The sequence below is a fragment of the Pleurodeles waltl genome, chromosome 1_1 (genome assembly GCF_031143425.1).
Source record: "Pleurodeles waltl isolate 20211129_DDA chromosome 1_1, aPleWal1.hap1.20221129, whole genome shotgun sequence".
Lineage (NCBI taxonomy): Eukaryota > Metazoa > Chordata > Amphibia > Caudata > Salamandridae > Pleurodeles > Pleurodeles waltl.
The window spans coordinates 766,365,937-766,384,414 of NC_090436.1; positions in this window are offsets into that span (position 1 = coordinate 766,365,937).

Here is an 18,478-nt window from a genome sequence, read left to right on the forward strand (position 1 = left end):
ATCCAGATGCAATAATCATGCCTTTACACCCCTGCAGGACCCCTACCCAATGGCACCGGACAGGATGGTCCAGATATGTCCACTCCACCCACAGAAGAGGCCCACAGTGATGACAGCAGCTCTGTCCAACTGGATCTAGATGACCAGCCCGGCCCATCTGGGACCTCAGGACAGTCGGTTCCACTCACACTGGCACAGGCCACTACAGAGCTTCCCCCCTCTGGAAACACCAGCATAGCACCCACCCAGCGGGCCCATACCTTTGTCCCCAGGACACGTCAAACAGCAGTGTGTCCACCACTACAGGGAACCCAGGATAACCCACCACCCCAACAACAGGGACCTGGGGGCAGTGGTAGTGGGCACACCGTTCAGGGGACAGAGGCTCAGGAACACAGGGGAACTGGGAGGGCTGCTGTGCGACAGGGGGAGGAAAGGCCCAGGGAACCCACTCTCCACAAGGCCCTCTCCAACATCATGGGAGCCTACCACCATTCCCAGGAGACGATGGCAACGGTACTGGCCAAGTTTCAGGAGACCCAGCGGCTGCAGGAGGAACTGTATTTGGGCTTCAGGGAGGAACTCAAGTCCATCAATTCCACCCTCGGCACCATTGTAGGGGTGCTGAAGGAACTTGTCAACACGAGGAGGGACACTGTGGCACAACAAGGGGCCCCTGACACTAGCCTGGACGATGAACTGCCCACCACCTCCGCCGGCGCTAGTGGACAAGAGGCACCGCCACAGGACCACTACACCAGCACCCCACCCCCTGCAGAGGGAGAACCACCCCGCAAACGGTCCCTGAGATCCAGGACAAAGACAGAGAATGATGCCAAGACCCCCGCCAAGAAATGAGACCACCCTGATTGTCATCGTTCTGTCCCACTTTGTCACCCTGTCCATCCTTAAACTGCCCCAGCTCCACTTCCTATGCCCCTTTGGACAATGCACCTGTGAGACTAATAGGCTGGACTCTGCATTGGACATTCCTCCACCATCAGCATTCACCATTTTACAACCCCCTCCAATATTGAGCCCTTAAATAAACACGCTTAAAGCACAAAACAATCAGGAGTCTGTCATGGATTTTGAAATAGTGAATTAGCAATTACAGTGGCAAAATGCTCTTTCAAATGTAATGTCAACATACCTATGTCACACAGCTCTAGGCCATGAGGAAACAAAGCAGATTTCACACTGTGGGACCCACATCTGTGAAATCGTAAGGGAAAGTGACAACTCAGTGACCATACACATGACAGACAGATGAGAGGTAGTGGATTAAAATCAGATGTAGCAGGCAGTGTTGTCTTCTTACCTGTGTCTCACTGGAAGTATTGCAGGATCATCGTGTTCCTGTTGTCGATGTCCTCTTCTTCTGCTTCCTCGTCTTCACTGTCCACAGGCTCCACAGCTGCCACAGCACCTCCATCTGGACCATCCTCCTGCAGAAAAGGCACCTGTCATCGCAAAGCCAAGTTGTGAAGCATACAGCAGGCCACGATGATCTGGCACACCTTCTTTGGTGAGTAGAATAGGGAACCACCTGTCATATGGAGGCACCGGAACCTGGCCTTCAGGAGGCCGAAGGTCCACTCTATAATCCTCCTAGTTCGCCCATGGGCCTCATTGTAGCGTTCCTCTGCCCTTGTCCTGGGATTCCTCACTGGGGTCAGTAGCCATGACAGGTTGGGGTAACCAGAGTCACCTGCAAATGGCGAGGGACAACTGTTAGACACACACTGACTCATAGGGACATCCACAGCCCCAGACAACTATTCCCACTGATTTGGGTCCAGGTGCTCACCTAATAGCCACACCCGGTGCCTCTGGAGTTGCCCCATCACATAAGGGATGCTGCTATTCCACAGGATGTAAGCGTCATGCACTGAGCCAGGGAATTTGGCAGTAACATGGGAGATGTACTGGTCTGCCAAACACACCATCTGCACATTCATCGAATGATAACTCTTCCGGTTTCTGTACACCTGTTCACTCCTGCGGGGGGGGACCAAGGCCACATGTGTCCCATCAATGGCACCTATGAAGTTGGGGATATGTCCCAGGGCATAGAAGTCACCTTTCACTGTAGGCAAATCCTCCACCTGAGGGAAAACAATGTAGCTGCGCATGTGTTTCAGCAGGGCAGACAACACTCTGGACAACACGTTGGAAAACATAGGCTGGGATATCCCTGATGCTATGGCCACTGTTGTTTGTAATGACGCACTTGCTAGGAAATGGAGTACTGACAGCACTTGCACTTGAGGAGGGATTCCTGTGGAATGGCGGATAGCTGACATCAGGTCTGGCTCCAACTGGGCACACAGTTCCTGGATTGTGGCACGATCAAGCCTGTAGGTGATGATCACATGTCTTTTCTCCATTGTTGATAGGTCCACCAGCGGTCTGTACACCGGAGGATGCCGCCATCTCCTCACATGCCCCAGCGGACGGTGCCTATGGAGGAGGACAGCGAGCAGAGAGTCAACCAACTCTGAGGTACGTAAACACAGCTTACTCTGAAAATATTCATAAATCGAAATTTGCCTGTATGAGTGGTTAGGCAAGGCCTAGGTGTGTGTGATGCAGTAAAAAATAATGCCATGTGGGCCCCTGAAATGGCAGCTACCTGACCTGTAAGTTGGGACAAGGGGATATGAGGCAACTGCGCTGGCGTTCTGCACCGTTGCGGTAGGCGGTCGAAGACCGCAGCGCAATTCTGCATTGGTTAACATTGGGCCCTATGGGTCCCAGGAGCCAATGACGATGTACGCCGGCAGTGACGGTACGCACCGCCACGGATGTGACCACCATTTTCTCTCTGTTCAATCTCTCGATACCTGATCTTCGACAGGAGAGGACCTACACTGCAAGTGCTGCTGTGACCTCAGTCTGGAAGAGACAATGGCTCGTGTGTCTGGGTAAAGGGCCCCTGCCTTCAGCACGGAGAAGATAGAGAAACACGTGGATGGGTCGTCCCCCAGTACACGCTACTCTACAGTCCTCCAGACAAACAGGTAAGTACACTGTGAGCATGCTGTATGGGCAATGCCTGTGTGGAGTGGGGTGGATGAAAGATAGGGGTGGGGGTGAGAATGAGGCGTGCATGAAACGACGGTGAGTGCAGGTGCGTCATGGCAAGGGTAGGGATGCGGGCCACTGACTGTGACAGTGCAGTTGGTAATTACTTCTCTTTTCCCCTGTACAATTCCTGTAGGTCAGCGCCCATCAGAAGAAGGACATCTGGCGTGCCATCGCCAAGGAAGTCCAGACCCTGGGGGTCTACCACAGACGGAGCACCCACTGCCGGAAAAGATGGGAAGACATTCGCCGCTGGAGCAAGAAGACAGCGGAGGCCCAGCTGGGGATGGCCTCCCAACGTGGGAGGGGTGCCCGTCGCACCATGACCCCCCTGATGTTCAGGATCCTGGCGGTGGCGTATCCGGACTTGGATGTGCGCTTGAGGGCATCACAGCAGCCACAAGAGGGTGAGTACACTCTCATTCTGCTGATTCAGTGCACATTTTAGGTGTCTGGGTGGGGGAGGTGGGGGGAGGTGGGCTGTGGGTTCCCCTAGGCCAGGGCAATTTTGCTAGTTAAGTTCCCTTCTTCAGGCAGGCCCTGTGGCACCCCACCCCACCTGTGTACAGTGCCAACTACACCTAGTCAGGCTCCTGTGACATCCATGTGTGCAGAAATCGGCCATAGCCTTGTAAGCCATGTCCCAGGGATAGAATAGTGGAGCCGAAGTGTGCGGCGTAGTGCAGGGGGCTCCTGTGTCTGTTGTGTCCGCCAACGGTAGCGCCCCCCTTTTTGTGGTCTCCCTGTACTTGTGTGCATTAGCATCATCAGGTGGAGGAGCAGTGGCACCGGAGCAGGAGGGAGCTGCATCCCACATGGCCCTGGAGGGCGACACTACGGACTCCGAATTCACCAATGGGACGGAGGGCGAGGGGAGCTCCACATCAGTGACAGGAGCTGACACCAGCGAGACGGACTCCTCCTCTGATGGGAGCTCCCTTGCGGTGGCGGCCCCATCTGTGCCCCCCGCATCTACAGGTACAGCCGCCACCTCCCTACCAGCAACGCCCTCCCAGCATCCCCTCAGCCTTTGCCCCGTGGCCGCTCACCTAGGAGGGTGGGCATTACCTTCGCCCCAGGCACCTCAGGCCCTGCCCCTGTCACCCCTGCTGTCCTCAGTGAGGAGGCCATTGACCTCCTCAGGTCCCTCACTGTTGGGCAGTCTACCATTTTGAATGCCATCCAGGGTGTAGAGAGGCAGATGCAACAATGCATTGCTGGAGGGCATTCACTCTGGTCAGGCAGCCCTTCAGCGAGCTTTTCAGACTCTTGCCTCAGCACTGATGGCAGCCATTGTCCCTGTCTCTAGACTCCCCCCTCCAACTTCCTCCACTCAGACCGACACCCCTGTACCTCAGCCTATCCCAAGCACACCATCAGACCAGCATGGACACACCTCAATACACAAGGGAAGCTCTAGCAAACATAAGCACCACACATGCAGACACACCAACATCCACTGCCTCCACTGTATCCCCCTCCTCCTCGTCTCCCTCCTCCCTCCCTGTCTTGTCTCCACTCACACCTGCATGCACTACATCCTCAGCCACTACGTCTATCACCAGCACACCCACCACCACACCCCGCTCACGGCACTCACCACCCCCACTACCATTCACACATCCCCTGTGTCCTCTCCCAGTGTGTCTGTGAGGCCACCTCCCAAGGTACACAAATGCAGCCACACACCCACCCAACAGCCATCCACCTCACGACAGCCTCCAGCCCATGCACCTTCACCCAAACTCACCAAACGTACACCGCCTACAACCACTACCTCTTCCTCCACTCCCAAACCTCCTCCATCTACCCGTCCCAGTGTTCCTCAGAACCTTTTCCTGGCCAGCCTTGACCTCTTTCCCTCACCTTCCCAACCCGTCAGTCTCCTAGGGCCCGACTCTCCAGGTCCCAACCTAGCACCTCAGCCACAACATTGGCGGGACCAGTGGTGCCAGTAGTCACCGGATTATGGAGTGCACCAGGCAGCAGGGCAGGCAGTGTGGCAAGGAGCCAGAGCACGGACAGTCCCCCACCTGTCAAGCATAAAAAGTTGGACAGTGCCCAGCGGGAGAGGGGAAAAAAAACAGCCACCAAAGCCGCTCCCAGGGGTACAGTAGGGAGTGTGGAGACAGCTGCAACACCATCCAAGGTGGGAAAGGGGCACAGTAAAAGCGGCAAGTCTGGGAAAATCAGCACGGCGGACAAGACCGCCACCAGCCCCGCTGCCCAGGAAGTGACCGCCAGCAGCAGCCCCGCTGCCCAGGAAGCGACCGCCAGCAGCCACACTGCCCAGGAAGCGACCGCCATCAGCCACACTGCCCAGGAAGCGACTGCCAGAAGCAGCCCCGCTGCCACAGACAGGACCACCAGCAGCAGCCCCGCTGCCCAGGAAGCGACCGCCCACAGCCACACTGCCCAGGAAGCGACCAACAGCAGCCACACTGCCCAGGAAGCGACCGGCAGCACCAGTCCTGCTGCCACAGGCAGGACCACCAGCAGCAGCCCCACTGCCACAGACAGGACCGCCAGCAGCAGCCCCGCTGCCCAGGACACCGTCACCAGCAGCCACACTGCCCAGGAAGCGACCGCCAGCAGCAGCCCTGCTGCCACAGACAGGACCGCCAGCAGGTGAACCAGTGGCCAGGACACTGCCACCAGCTGCCCCGCAGGGCAGGACAAGACCGCCACCAGCTGAACCACTGCCCAGGACACCGCCGCCACAAGCACCGCTGCCAAGGACACCGCCACAAGCAGCGCTGCCCAGGACACCGCTGCCAGCAGACCCGCAGGGCAGGACAAGACCGCCACCAGCTGAACCGCTGCCCAGGACACCGCCACCACAAGCACCGCTGCCAAGGACACTGCCACAAGCACCGCTGCCAAGGACACTGCCACAAGCACCACTGCCCAGGACACCGCCACAAGCACCGCTGGCCAGGACACCGCTGCCAGAAGCCCCGCAGGGCAGGACAAGACCGCCACCAGATGAACCGCTGCCCAGGACACTGCAGCCACAAGCACCGCTGCTAAGGACACCGCCACAAGCACCGCTGCCCAGGACACCGCCGCCAGCAGCCCCGCAGGCCAGTCAGCGCAAATGATTCCGACGCTACTGAGTCCATCACGGCCAGGATGAAGCACTCTGGGCACAAGGCCCCCTCCAGAACCAGTGGAGACTGTCATCCACTACCTCAGTCCTTGGCAGGATGAAGCACTCTGGGCACAAGGCCTCCTCCAGAACCAGTGGAGATTCACATCCACTACCTCAGTCCTTGGCAGGATGAAGCACTCTGGGCACAAGGCCCCCTCCAGAACCAGTGGAGAATGTCATCCACTACCTCAGTCCTTGGCAGGATGAAGCACTCTGGGCACCAAGCCCCCTCCAGAACCAGTGGAGACTGTCATCCACTACCTCAGTCCTTGGCAGGATGAAGCACTCTGGACACAAGGCCCCCTCCAGAACCAGTGGAGATTCACATCCACTACCTCAGTCCTTGAGGATGAAGCACTCTGGGCACCAAGCCCCCTCCAGAAACAGTGGAGACTGTCATCCACTACCTGAGTCCTTGTCAGGATGAAGCACTCTGGGCACAAGACCCCCTCCAGAACCAGTGGAGACTGTTATCCATTTGAGAGACTGTGGCTTTGCAATCCCCAGGATTGAACAGTGGGCAACCCACCCACTGTAGAGACTTGAGAGACTGTGACTTTGCACTCCCCAGGATTGAACAGTGGGCAACCCACCCACTGTAGAGACTTGAGAGACTGTGGCTTTGCACTCCCCAGGATTGAACAGTGGGCAAACCACCCACTGTAGAAACTTGAGAGACTGTGGCTTTGCACTCCCCAGGAATGAACAGTGGGCAACCCACCCACTGTAGAGACTTGAGAGACTGTGGCTTTGCACTCCCCCAGGATATATCAATGGGCATGGAGCCCCCTCGTGGATCTGGCATTGTGCACTCATCCGGCTGAGGTGCCCCCCCTTCTCCTCCCCCTGAGGTGCCTGTTTTATTTCTATCTGATGCCCCTGCAGTGTTCTCTCCGTTTTGATCGGGTATTGAGTGTGGGCCTCGCTAATGCCTTTTGGGCCCAGTGATCCACTGGCTATAATGGTGGAATCCCTTGGACTTGTGTTCTTGGTGTATATAATTGTATATAGTATAAATGGATGTATTTGTAAATATTTTTGATGTGTGTAATTGAATATATCACAATTATTCGACTCATTCTCTTTTGTCCTTGCATTCTTCCAGGGGGTGTTGGGGGGTGTAACTGTTATGTATCAATATGTATTAGCGAGTGTGTTGTAGTGGGTGAGGGTGGGGGTGGGGGTGTTGCGTGTGTGTGTCACTCTCTTTTCCCTCCCCCCTCCCCTGTGTCGTAGGTGCAGTACTCACTGTTGTCTTCGCCACCAGTGTTCGTGCTCCTGGTAGAGGAGCAGGAAGATAAAGGCTGGGAGTGTCTGCAGTTCCGGTTCCATGGCATCCTGGTTCCTCATGGGTTGTGTAGAAGTGAGCATTAAAGTCCTGATTTTGCCGTGTTTTTGTTTGCGGTGAATCTGCCCCGGAAAAGGTAGCACATTGGTGGGTTGTAATAGTGTGGGCGGTACATTATGTTCCGCCTGTCTGTTGGCGGTTACTGCAGCGGTGTTTGTTTGTACCACCGTGGCGGTCGGAGTGTTAAAGTGGCTGTCTATGTTGGCGGTTTCCGCCACAGTGGTAATTCTATTTTTTTTGCCGCCGGCCTGTTTGCGGTTTTACCGCCGCTTTAACACCAACCACCAGGGTTGTAATGACCACCATACTGTTTAAAGGAAAGACTGGGTTGGAGAGGAGAAGTTAAGAGGTCAAGGGTGGCAAGGAAAACCTTCTGAGGTACACAGGGGCAGTCACATGATTGAGGGTTGGGAGTAAAGGTAGAGGGAGTGCTTGTCTGACATGTCTGTGTGCTGTACGTGCATGCTGATGTGCACAGTGTCTGTATGTGTCTGGTGGCTGAATGTTCAGTGGGTGAGTGGGTACGTATGAATTTGTCGAGAGGGGGCAGAGATCCAGGGAGAGGGAATAGGTGATGTGTGAGTGAATGTTGTGGTGGTGTGTGCAAGTGAGGTGGATGTGCTGCAGGTGGCAGATATGATAGTTGTGGTGAGTGCGGATGTAGTGTGTGGGGTGTGTGACTGTGAGTCCGCTGTTGTGGTGATTGAGGGGATGACAGAAATGACGGCAGGGCCAGTGTGTGTTGATGCAGTGCTGGCAGGTCTGAGTAGAGATGTGACTGTAAGGGAGGAGGTGGTTGGAGAAGTGTCTGTTGTTGTGTCTGCAGATGTGTGTTGTGCGTGTGCATGCCTGTGCGAACGTTTGTGATGCCTATGTCTGTCTTTGCGCGCCTTGTCTGTTGTAGTGGGTGTATGTGTGTCTGTAGGTGTGCTCTGGACAGGTGTAGGGAGAGGTCTTGTGGGTTGGTAACAGGTAGCTGGAGGAGGGACGGAAGATGAAGGGACACTGGCTGCAGTCAGCGAGGAGGCCAGAGCCTAAAACGATCTCTGTAGGCCAGACAAGGCACCATGACTGCCTTGCAGGAATGTATTTGTCTGCTGCATCTGGGATTCCAGTCCCTGGATGGCATTCAAGATCATTGTCTGCCCCACAGAGATGGACCTCAGGAAGTCAATAGCCTCCTCATAGAGGGCAGCAGGGCTGACTGGGGCAGGGGCCGAGGTGCCTGCAGCGAAGGAGACACCCACCCTCCTGGGTGAGTGGCCAGGGGGAAACGGGGTGGGGTGCAACAGGGAGGGCGGTGCTGGTAAGGGGGTGGTGGACAACAATGGTGTTGGTGTGGTACTGTTAGAAATGGGGTCTTTGGTTGACAGTCAGGTTACCACCTGTTTAAGCAAGGAACCTCACTCTAGTCAGGGTAAAAGAGAATCACCCTCAGCTAACCCCTGCTTACCCCCTTGGTAGCTTGGCAGAGCCGTAGGCTTAACATCAGAGTGCTAGGTGTAAAGTATTTGTGCCAACACACACAGTAACTTTAAGGAAAACACTAGATAATGACACAACACAGGTTTAAAAAAATAGAAAATATTTATCTAAACAAAACAAGACAAAAATCCACAATTCACAAGTCAAGTTATCAATTAAAAAGCAAAAAAAGAGTCTTTATGTAGTTTAAAAAAACACTGACACTGTTAGCGTGAAAATGTACCTTGGGTAGGTCAAAAATAACCCCGCACAGGCAAGTGTGTGTCAAAAGGGCTTGTGATTCGTCTATTTCACTCACGAGTGAGACCTTGCGTTGTTTCTCCTTTCATCGGGTCGGGTGCTTCATTTCTTCTCTCCACAGGAGAGCGATGTGTTGATCCGGTCAGCACTTTCAGGTCCGGGCAGGCCTTGCGCTGTTTTTACACGCCCAGCGGTGTTTGCGTAGGAAATCCAGCCGCGTGGTGATCCGAAAACCACACAGCACGGGTTGCGATCTCCCAGCCTCCGTCAGTGATGCTTCCCGTCGTTTCTCCAGCTCTGTGCGTCGATTCTTCTGTCGCGTTTCCGGCGAGCATCGATTTTCAGCTGGAGGGGCATCGTTTCTTCAGCCGCAGATCGGAGTTGCATCGATCTTTCCCCCATGCGTGGATTTCCTCCTCTTAGGCTGCTAGGTTCTCCTTTCAGGGTCCCAGGAACTGGATGGGCACCACAGGGCAGAGTAGGAGTCTCTCCAGAGACTCGAGGTGCTAGCAGAGAGAAGTCTTTGCTGTCCCTGGAACTTCAAACAACAGGAGGCAAGCTCTAAATCAAGCCCTTGGAGATTTCTTCTCAAGATGGAAGGCACCAAAGTCCAGTCTTACCCTCTTACTCTGGCAGAAGCAGCAACTGCTCGATAGCTCCACAAAGCACAGTCACAGGCAGGGCAGCTCTTCTTCCTCAACTCTTCAGCTCTTTTCCAGGCAGAGGTTCCTTTTGGTTTCTAGAAGTGTTCTAAAGTCTGTGGTTTTTGGTGGCCTTCTTATACCCAATTTCTCCTTTGAAGTAGGCCTACATCAAAGTAAATTTCTTTTGAATGTGAAATCCTGCCTTGCCCAGGCCAGGCCCCAGACACTCACCAGGGGGTTAGAGACTGCATTGTGTGAGGGCAGGCACAGCCCTTTATGGTGTGAGTGACCACTCCTCCCCTCCCTCCTAGCACAGATGGCACATCAGGATATGCAGGCTACACCCCAGTGCCCTTTGTGTCACTGTCTTGTATGAGGCGCAACCAGCCCAACTGTCAAACTGACCCAGACAGGGAATCCACAAACAGGCAGAGTCACAGAAATGGTATAAGCAAGAAAATGCTCACTTTCTAAAAGTGGCATTTTCAAACACACAATCTTAAAATCAACTTTACTAAAAGATGTATTTTCAAATTGTGAGCTCAGAGACCCCAAACTCCACGTCCTTCCGCTCCCAAAGGGAATTTACACTTTAATCAGATTTAAAGGTAGCCCCCATGTTAACCTATGAGAGGGATAGGCCTTGCAACAGTGAAAAACGAATTTATCAATATTTCACTGTTAGGACATATAAAACACATTACTATATGTCCTTCCTTAACCATACACTACACCCTGCCCTTGGGGCTACCTAGGGCCTACCTTAGGGGTGTCTGACATGTAAGAAAAGGGAAGGTTTAGGCCTAGCAAGTGGGTACACTTGTCAAGTCGAATTTACAGTTAAAACTGCACACAGTAGTAGCAGGTCTGAGACATTATTACAGAGCTACTCATGTGGGTGGCACAACCAGTGATGCAGGCCCACTAGTAGCATTTGATTTACAGGCCCTAACATCTCTAGTGCACTTTACTAGGGACTAAATTGTAAATCAAATATGGCAATCATAGATAAGCCAATTACATACACATTTTGCAAAGGAGCACTTGCACTTTAGCACTGGTCAGTAGTGGTAAAGTGCTCAGAGTAACAAAAACAGCAAAATCAAAGTCCAGCACACATCAACAACCTGGGGAACAGAGTGCAAATAGTTAAGGGAGACCACGCCAAGGAGGAAAAGTCAAACAGGTACCAGAAGGGTACGCCACTGCAAGGGAGCCGCCATCGGAGGAGGAATCTGAATTAGATGTGTTGGTAGCTTCAGTCTCCCCCTTTGTGCTCCCCTCACCCTTTGTCCCACTGGTCCCCTCAGCTTCACTGCTGACGCCTCATGGGTCCCGTGGGATGCTGCATCCCCACTTGCCGGTGCCCTTCCTCCTTCACCAGATAATGCTAATGCACACATAGATAGAGGAGGAGAGATGAAAGGAGGGTGGCAGAAACAGAAAGGGAGGAAAATATTATAACCCACACATCGACTTCACATACAAACAATGCAGATGACAGTCCCTGCCTGTGAAATAATAGACCAATTAGCAATTATTCCCAAATTGAGTCATGAAAGCTATGTACAAGACTAAACTCCTGTATGAAGACAACTACATGCCTATCAATTGCCAAAATGACTACTCCTAGAATCCAGCCCAGGACCATACCCAACCACATGTCATCCATTATAGGATAATACTACTCTAAGTAGAGAGGGACTAAGGACACTAACTAACTTACAGGAATGTGAGGAGTACATGTGGTACAGAGGATCCATTGATGTAGGAAGTGATGCAATTGCAACCTTCACGTAATATGCCTGTCATTACCCATATACAGTGCCATCATGGCCACTTCGTACTACTGCAGTACATGCAGGGATGGAGGATGCAGCCATTGACATGATAGCAGACTTGAGAGACCCATACCTACAGCTGAACGTGTGTCACAGTACCACCACTTCTTATCCTGCATGGCTGCATATAGCGACTGTCACACACCCCTACTTGATGGGTGTGTACATTCCCTAAATCACATCAGACTACATTCATTCCAAGTCCAAGGAGGGTGACAGCACACAACCATGCAGTAGTCACCTGACAGTAAACACTTACCCCCTTGTGGCTGCTGCGCTGCCTTCAAGTGCCCATCGAACTCAGGGTACACCACCGCAAGTATGTGGGCCATTAGGGGGGTCAGGGATCGACGTGCACCCCTCCCACGTTGGGAGGCCGTTCCCAGCTGGGCCTCAGCAGTCTTATGGGTCCAGCATCACAGGTCCTCCCACCGCTTCTTGAAGTGGGTGCTCTGCTGGCAATGGACCCCTTGGGGTCCGCACTTCCTTTGGGCTGGCTCGCCATAACCCTTTCTTCTGGTGGGCGCTGACCTGAATGGGAAACAGTGAGAAAAGGGGGGACATGATGTAAATAATACCAATACAGCAGTAAGCTTTGGCAACACACAACAAACACTGCTCATGCACACTGCGAATATCCCACACTTATCATGTGCATGCTATACACCTGATCAGTCATGACATGTCAATGCGCACACACATACATCGTCAAACACCACCCAACATGTGGGACAAAGGACGTTGTACTGACCTGTTGTCATGGAGCTCCATACAACCGCACATACAGGGTTAGGACCCCTTCCACAAGTTTCTCCAGATCCTCTGTTGAAAAGGCTGGGGCTCTGGATGTCTGCTGGACCAGTGCTCCAAACAGTCACAGCTCCACTTTGACTATTTCTTCCACCATTACCCTGAGATCCTCTTCTGTGAATCTGTTTTTTTTTTGGTGCCATGGTTTTTGTGTTGTATGTGGAGGTGTATGGTGTGCAGGGATTCTGGGTGTGCTGTTTGTAGTTGTGAATTTGTGTTGTGGTATGTGTGTGTGCTCTGTGGTGTTTGTGTGCAGTGGTGTGTTGTGTGATGCGTGCTCATTATGATGGTGCCTGTGGTATCTAGGTGCATTGCCTCCTTTCAGTGTGCTCTTCTCTCGATCTGTCAGGGTTTCTAGTTGCAAAAGGGTTCTGGGTATGTGTGGGGGGTGTTTTGTAGTGCTGTGGACAGGTGTGTGTATGTGTTTCAGGTGTTGGTGTTCTCCAATCTGGTGCAGTGTTAATGTGGTGGTGCCTTTTTTTTCCCGTGGCGGTTTGGACCGCCAATTGATTACTGCTGTGTTGGGTCCCAAAATGCTGATTTGTGGCTCGTAATTTGGCCGGTGGTCTTTTCTCGGCGTTTATTCAGTCTATTTTTGGTGGTGTTGTGTGGGTTACTCGTAATGCGGCGGTCTTTACTCCGCCATCGCTGGCGGTGTATTGACGGTCGTTTGCACGGCGGTCTTTGGTAATGACCGCCAAACTCAGAATGATCCCCTCAGTCTTTTATTCTGTTGTTTTCTGAGTCTTTCCTTTTCTCCCTTGTTTAATAGACAAAATGGCAGGGGTTCAGCCCCTGGCAGCCAAGATTTTAATGAGTCAGCTTACTGGTTGCCAGAATGATGTGGAGACCAAACTTTATCTATAAGCTCAGTTTCAGGTAGATAGTCCATTTGACAGTTTGTGCTAACAGAAATACCTTGATCAAATACTCTTCATGAAGGTTCAACTTCATATTTTTTTAACCCTTGACTGGAAATAAATGTTTGTCTACAGTTTTGATTTTTTTTTTGTGTCAGTGCAGGTTGATGGACCATATTCACCGATTGTACTGGTTGCTGTGAACGAAGAGGGGACCTTTTAATTTATGTCAAAACTGTGCTTAAAAAAGTTGGAAGAAGTGACAGGCTTTCTATAATTGTAGAGCAGCAGCAGACCACTTGGACAAGGTTGGTGTTTGCTTGCGCTCTGACAATCATTTGATTTGAATTGTCTAGTTTGCAATTAAACCCCACTACATATGTGGCTAATGTGTTCAATAAGTCAACTTGCACATCCAATTTGTCGGAGTGATATTTTAAAGCTGAGACAGTAGATTTTAATTTCTAGTACAGCACTGGTCATGGCCTTGGGCTGAGTGCCTAATGTCTCCACAGATTCTGTATGAAAGCAAGACAGATCGAAAAGGGAGTGGTCATTTGGTTCCTTCCCATTAGATTAAAGTTGAGAGTTGCTTGTACTAGTCACACTCAATGAAGCAAGGGTAGTATACTGTCTGTTGTGGTATGGGTCAATTGGGCAGCTGGTGGGCGAATGATGAGGTCTGTGCTAATGTCCTGCTGAAAGTAGACTTGCACGTCCTGCCAAAAACACACAGAAGGAGAAAACACTGCTTCCAAGGCGTCAGAAGAGTAGTCACTTGAGATAACTATTGGTGAAGCTTTATGCCTCAGCGAGTCCGAAAACTGGTTGACAGCTAATTGAGCCAGAGAGGCTATTTGTTCCTTTGTTTCTAATATATCAATGACTAAATCATCAGCCCCTTTGCTACTGACAAAGCCAGAAATATCCGAAGAAGGAGATGGCAGTGGGGGAGAATGTAGTTGAGCTTGAAACTTGAGTGTCTGAGGCCCCCTTTCTGAACTCTTTGTGGTACCATTTATAGAAGATGCACTCACGCCCACAGAGCACAAGGCACTACTGCCTTCCACTCTTTTGACAGCAGGGATGGTCTTAAAGTAGGCCAGCAAGGTCACCTCACAGGGGATGGGAGAGACCATCACCTTGCCAATCATTTGACACTTCATTACAACTGAACCAGGAGACATAGAGCAGACCACATTTGGTGGATTGGCAGTAGCAGCACATGGTGCTGACATCGGAAAGATCACAGTTAAGGTGGGGCTTGTGGGTTAGAGTTGGTGCCCACTCCCCTGGGCAGGCTGAGGATGATTCATGACATTGTGGATGGTATCTCCCAGTCGGTATGTCTTGCGCCTTTGAGTGATTACAGGTTCCCTTCTCGTCTATCCTGACCTCCTGGTCCTCCAAATTCATGATGCAAACTCATCTCCCCTCAGGACTTGGCTGGTAGACGATGGCTGGGCACACTATAGAACTCCCTTAAGTTGTACCCCAAGGGGCTTGATGTTGACAAATCTGTAAGTAGATTCCATAAGTACAGCCAACAGGCTTGGAGATGGAAAGTTTGTTGTGTGCCTTGTGTTGGCGGACAGAAAAGGCTCTTTAGGGGTTTGGAGAGGGATTGGAGAACGGGGGGGTCAGACAAGGGTGGGACAGGGTAGAACAGCCTAGCTCAAACAAGCCGCACTGGCATAATGTGAGCCACCTCTGTGTGGAGCAGACTGCCTGCAGCCTAAGCTTTCTGCCCGCCCCTCCACCTGATAACAACGTGAGCCCTATCCACTTGCCTGGACATTGGTGTTTGAGGCTTGTGTTTCTGCTTGTGCCTCTGCTCGTGCCCCAGGCCAAAGTTCCTCTAAAGTTGTGAGCCTTGGGGCCTTGAGGCCCCTGCAAAGAGCCAGAGCCTGTTTCCCAGAACCCGAGGGGCATCTTCTGCTCAGGGGTCTGTGCCACTCAACTTATCCCCCTGACATTGCTCCACCTTGCCATGCAGCTCATAGATGGCCTTGCACCTGCCTCACTTCACTTGACCTCAGCCACTGTGACCCCATCCGCGGAGAAGGGTCGGTCCAGAGGGTGCAGATGAAACAGGCATAGGTGGCAGAGGGTGGGAGGCGGGAGCAGGCGACGGCAAGTGGCAAGGGGGGGCTGGTGGCAAAATGCAGTACCAGAACACTATCAGGGCTTAGTGGGGCTTGGTTGCGGGACGGAGCAAAGAAAAAAGCCACGTGCCTGAGCCTCTGGCCAACTGAGCTCCTCCTCCTCCATCAGTCAGCATCAGCATATGGTGTACACCGACACTGCAGACAGTATTTCACTCCGACAAAGACCCAGCAGTAATGGTGGCAGCATATATGCAGAAGCTGGGCATCTTTTTCTGGTACGCAGTCACCAAGGTAATGAACGTAAAAGTGATTCTGTGCAGGTTCTACGTCACCCAGTCGTTGCGCAAGCAAAGGCTTATAGTTCATTGTTGGGATGCAGTTGCAGAGGGTGTTCTCCAATTGTTTTAAACCTCTATCTAGAGATCTCCAACACTCTGCAAGCATTGCTAGCCCTTCTGAAAGAAAGTACACACCAACAGATTTGAAGACTCACTTCCCTGACTCTTGACCAAAATCTGTTGAATATTGTTTGTTTTCCTTATCCTGAAACTGAATTCGATTTCTACCAGTCAGTGGTCTCATTTGGATTTCCATTTATTCCAATTGTTTCTTGGCACATCAATTCATAATTATGAGACCTGACAGCCTTAGGGTGGTCACCCCTAACTTTTTGCCTGCCTCCCTCCACTTTTTGGACACTGTGTTTGCTGATTTTAGGACTCTGCGCACTTTACCACTGCTAACCAGTGCTAAAGTGCATATGCTCTCTCCCTTAAAATATGGTGACATTGTCTCATACCCCATTGGCTTATTTAATTTACCTGTAAGTTACTAGTAAAGTGCACTACGTGTGCCCAGGGCCTGTAGATTAAATGCTTTCTAGTGGGCCTGCATCACTGGATTTCCACCCACATAAGTAGCCCCTTAACCATGCCTCAGGTCTGCCATTGCAAGGCCTGTGTGTGCAGTTTCACTGCCAATTCGACTTGGCATTTAAAAGTACTTGCAAACCCTTAAACTCCCCTTTTTCTACATATTAGTCACCCCTAAGGTAGGCCCTAGGTAACCCATAGGGCAGGGTGCATTGTAGGGAAAAGGCAGGACGTGTACCTGTGTAGTTTATATGTCCTGGTAGTGTAAAACTCCTAAATTCATTTTACACTACTGTGAGGCCTGCTCCTTTTGTAGAGTAGCATTAGGGCTACCCTCATATACTGTTTGAGTGGTAGATTCTGATCAGAAAGGAGTAACAAGGTCATATTTAGTATGGCCAGAGTGGTAACACACAATCCTGCTGACTGGTGAAGTTGCATTACTATTTTAGAAATGGCACTTTTAGAAAGTGAGCATTTCTCTGCACTTAAATCCTTCTGTGCCTTAATATCCACGTCTGGCTGGGTTAGTTGACAGCTCCCTTGTGCATTTAACTCAGGCAACCCCAAACACAGGATGCTCAGTCACACCTGCACACATCTGCATACTGAATGGGTTTTCCTGGGCTGGTAGGGTGGAGAGCCTGATACCCACATGTCAAAGGACAGTGGCCTGCCCTCACTCAATGGACTGCCAAACCGCCTACTGGGACCCTGGTGGACAGGGTGGAACTGGAAGGGGACTGTATGCACTTCTAAGCCACTCTTTGAAGTCTCCCCCACTTCAAAGGCACGTTTGGGTATTTAAACAGGGCCTCTGACCCTACCAACTCAGACGCTTCTGGAAAATATACCACTGGTAAAGAAACTATGAACCAGAACCTGCAATCTGCCAAGAGAAGCTGCCTGGTTGCCTAAAGGACTCACCTGACTGCTTTGCTGAAAATGACTGCTGCCTTGCTGTTGCCCTGCTGCCTTGCTGTCCTCTGGCTCTCTGGCTCTGCTGAGAAGTGCTCTTCAAAGGCTTGGATTGAGCTTGCCTCCTGTTTTCTGAAGTATCAGGAACAAAAAGACGTCATCTCTGCAAAGAACTCTTTGTGCGGCGAAATTTCAACGTGCAGGCTGCCAGAAACTACGCACAGCCTGCAACACAGTGAGAAAATCACTGCACGCCGAATCTGGAACATCGCAGCCCAGCTCCCTGAGTGATGATCGACACAGCGCCAGCGTTGCGATCGTAACTTCGACACATGGCTGCCTGGATGAACGCATAGCCGAGCCGGAACGACGCAGCCTGACTTCCTGCGAGAAGAATCGACGCAGCGCCTGCCGTGGACAGAAATTTCCCTGTCTCGCCCAGCAGATCGACACAGCTCCTGTCACTCTGTCCTACACGCTCAGGATTTCTCTGCATTGTCCCCGGGGCGTCCAAATACCCTGCAACCCGAAAAGGATCCAAGTCTGGAAATCGACGAAAGTCCCTTGCTGTGTGAAAAATATCGATGCATCGTCTGTGTGTGCCCGGAGAAACCAACACACACCACCCTGTTTTCCACCCATCCCCTCCTCAGCGGTCCCTTGTGGATAATTTAGACCCAAACCAGGTACTTTGTGCTTGCAAAAGACACTTATTGTTTTTAAGAACTTAAGACTCTTTTTATCATTCTCTAAAGTGATATTTCAACGTATACTTCTCAAATCTTGATCGTTTTGACCTTAGTATATCCAGATACATATTCTATATTTTTCTAAACCTGTGTGGTATATTTTTGTGGTGTTTATACTGTTATTGCATGATTTATTGCACAAATTCTTTACTCAGTGCCTTCTAAGTTAAGCCTGACTGCTCAATGCCAAGCTACCTGACGGTGGGCACTGGATAATTTGGATTGCGTGTGACTTACCCTGACTAGAGTGAGGTTCCTTTCTTGGACAGGGGGTAACCTGACTGCCAACCAAAGACCAAATTTCTAACAATAATTAATAAAAATATTTTTGGGAAAAGTGTTATAGTTGCTACAATAGAATTTAA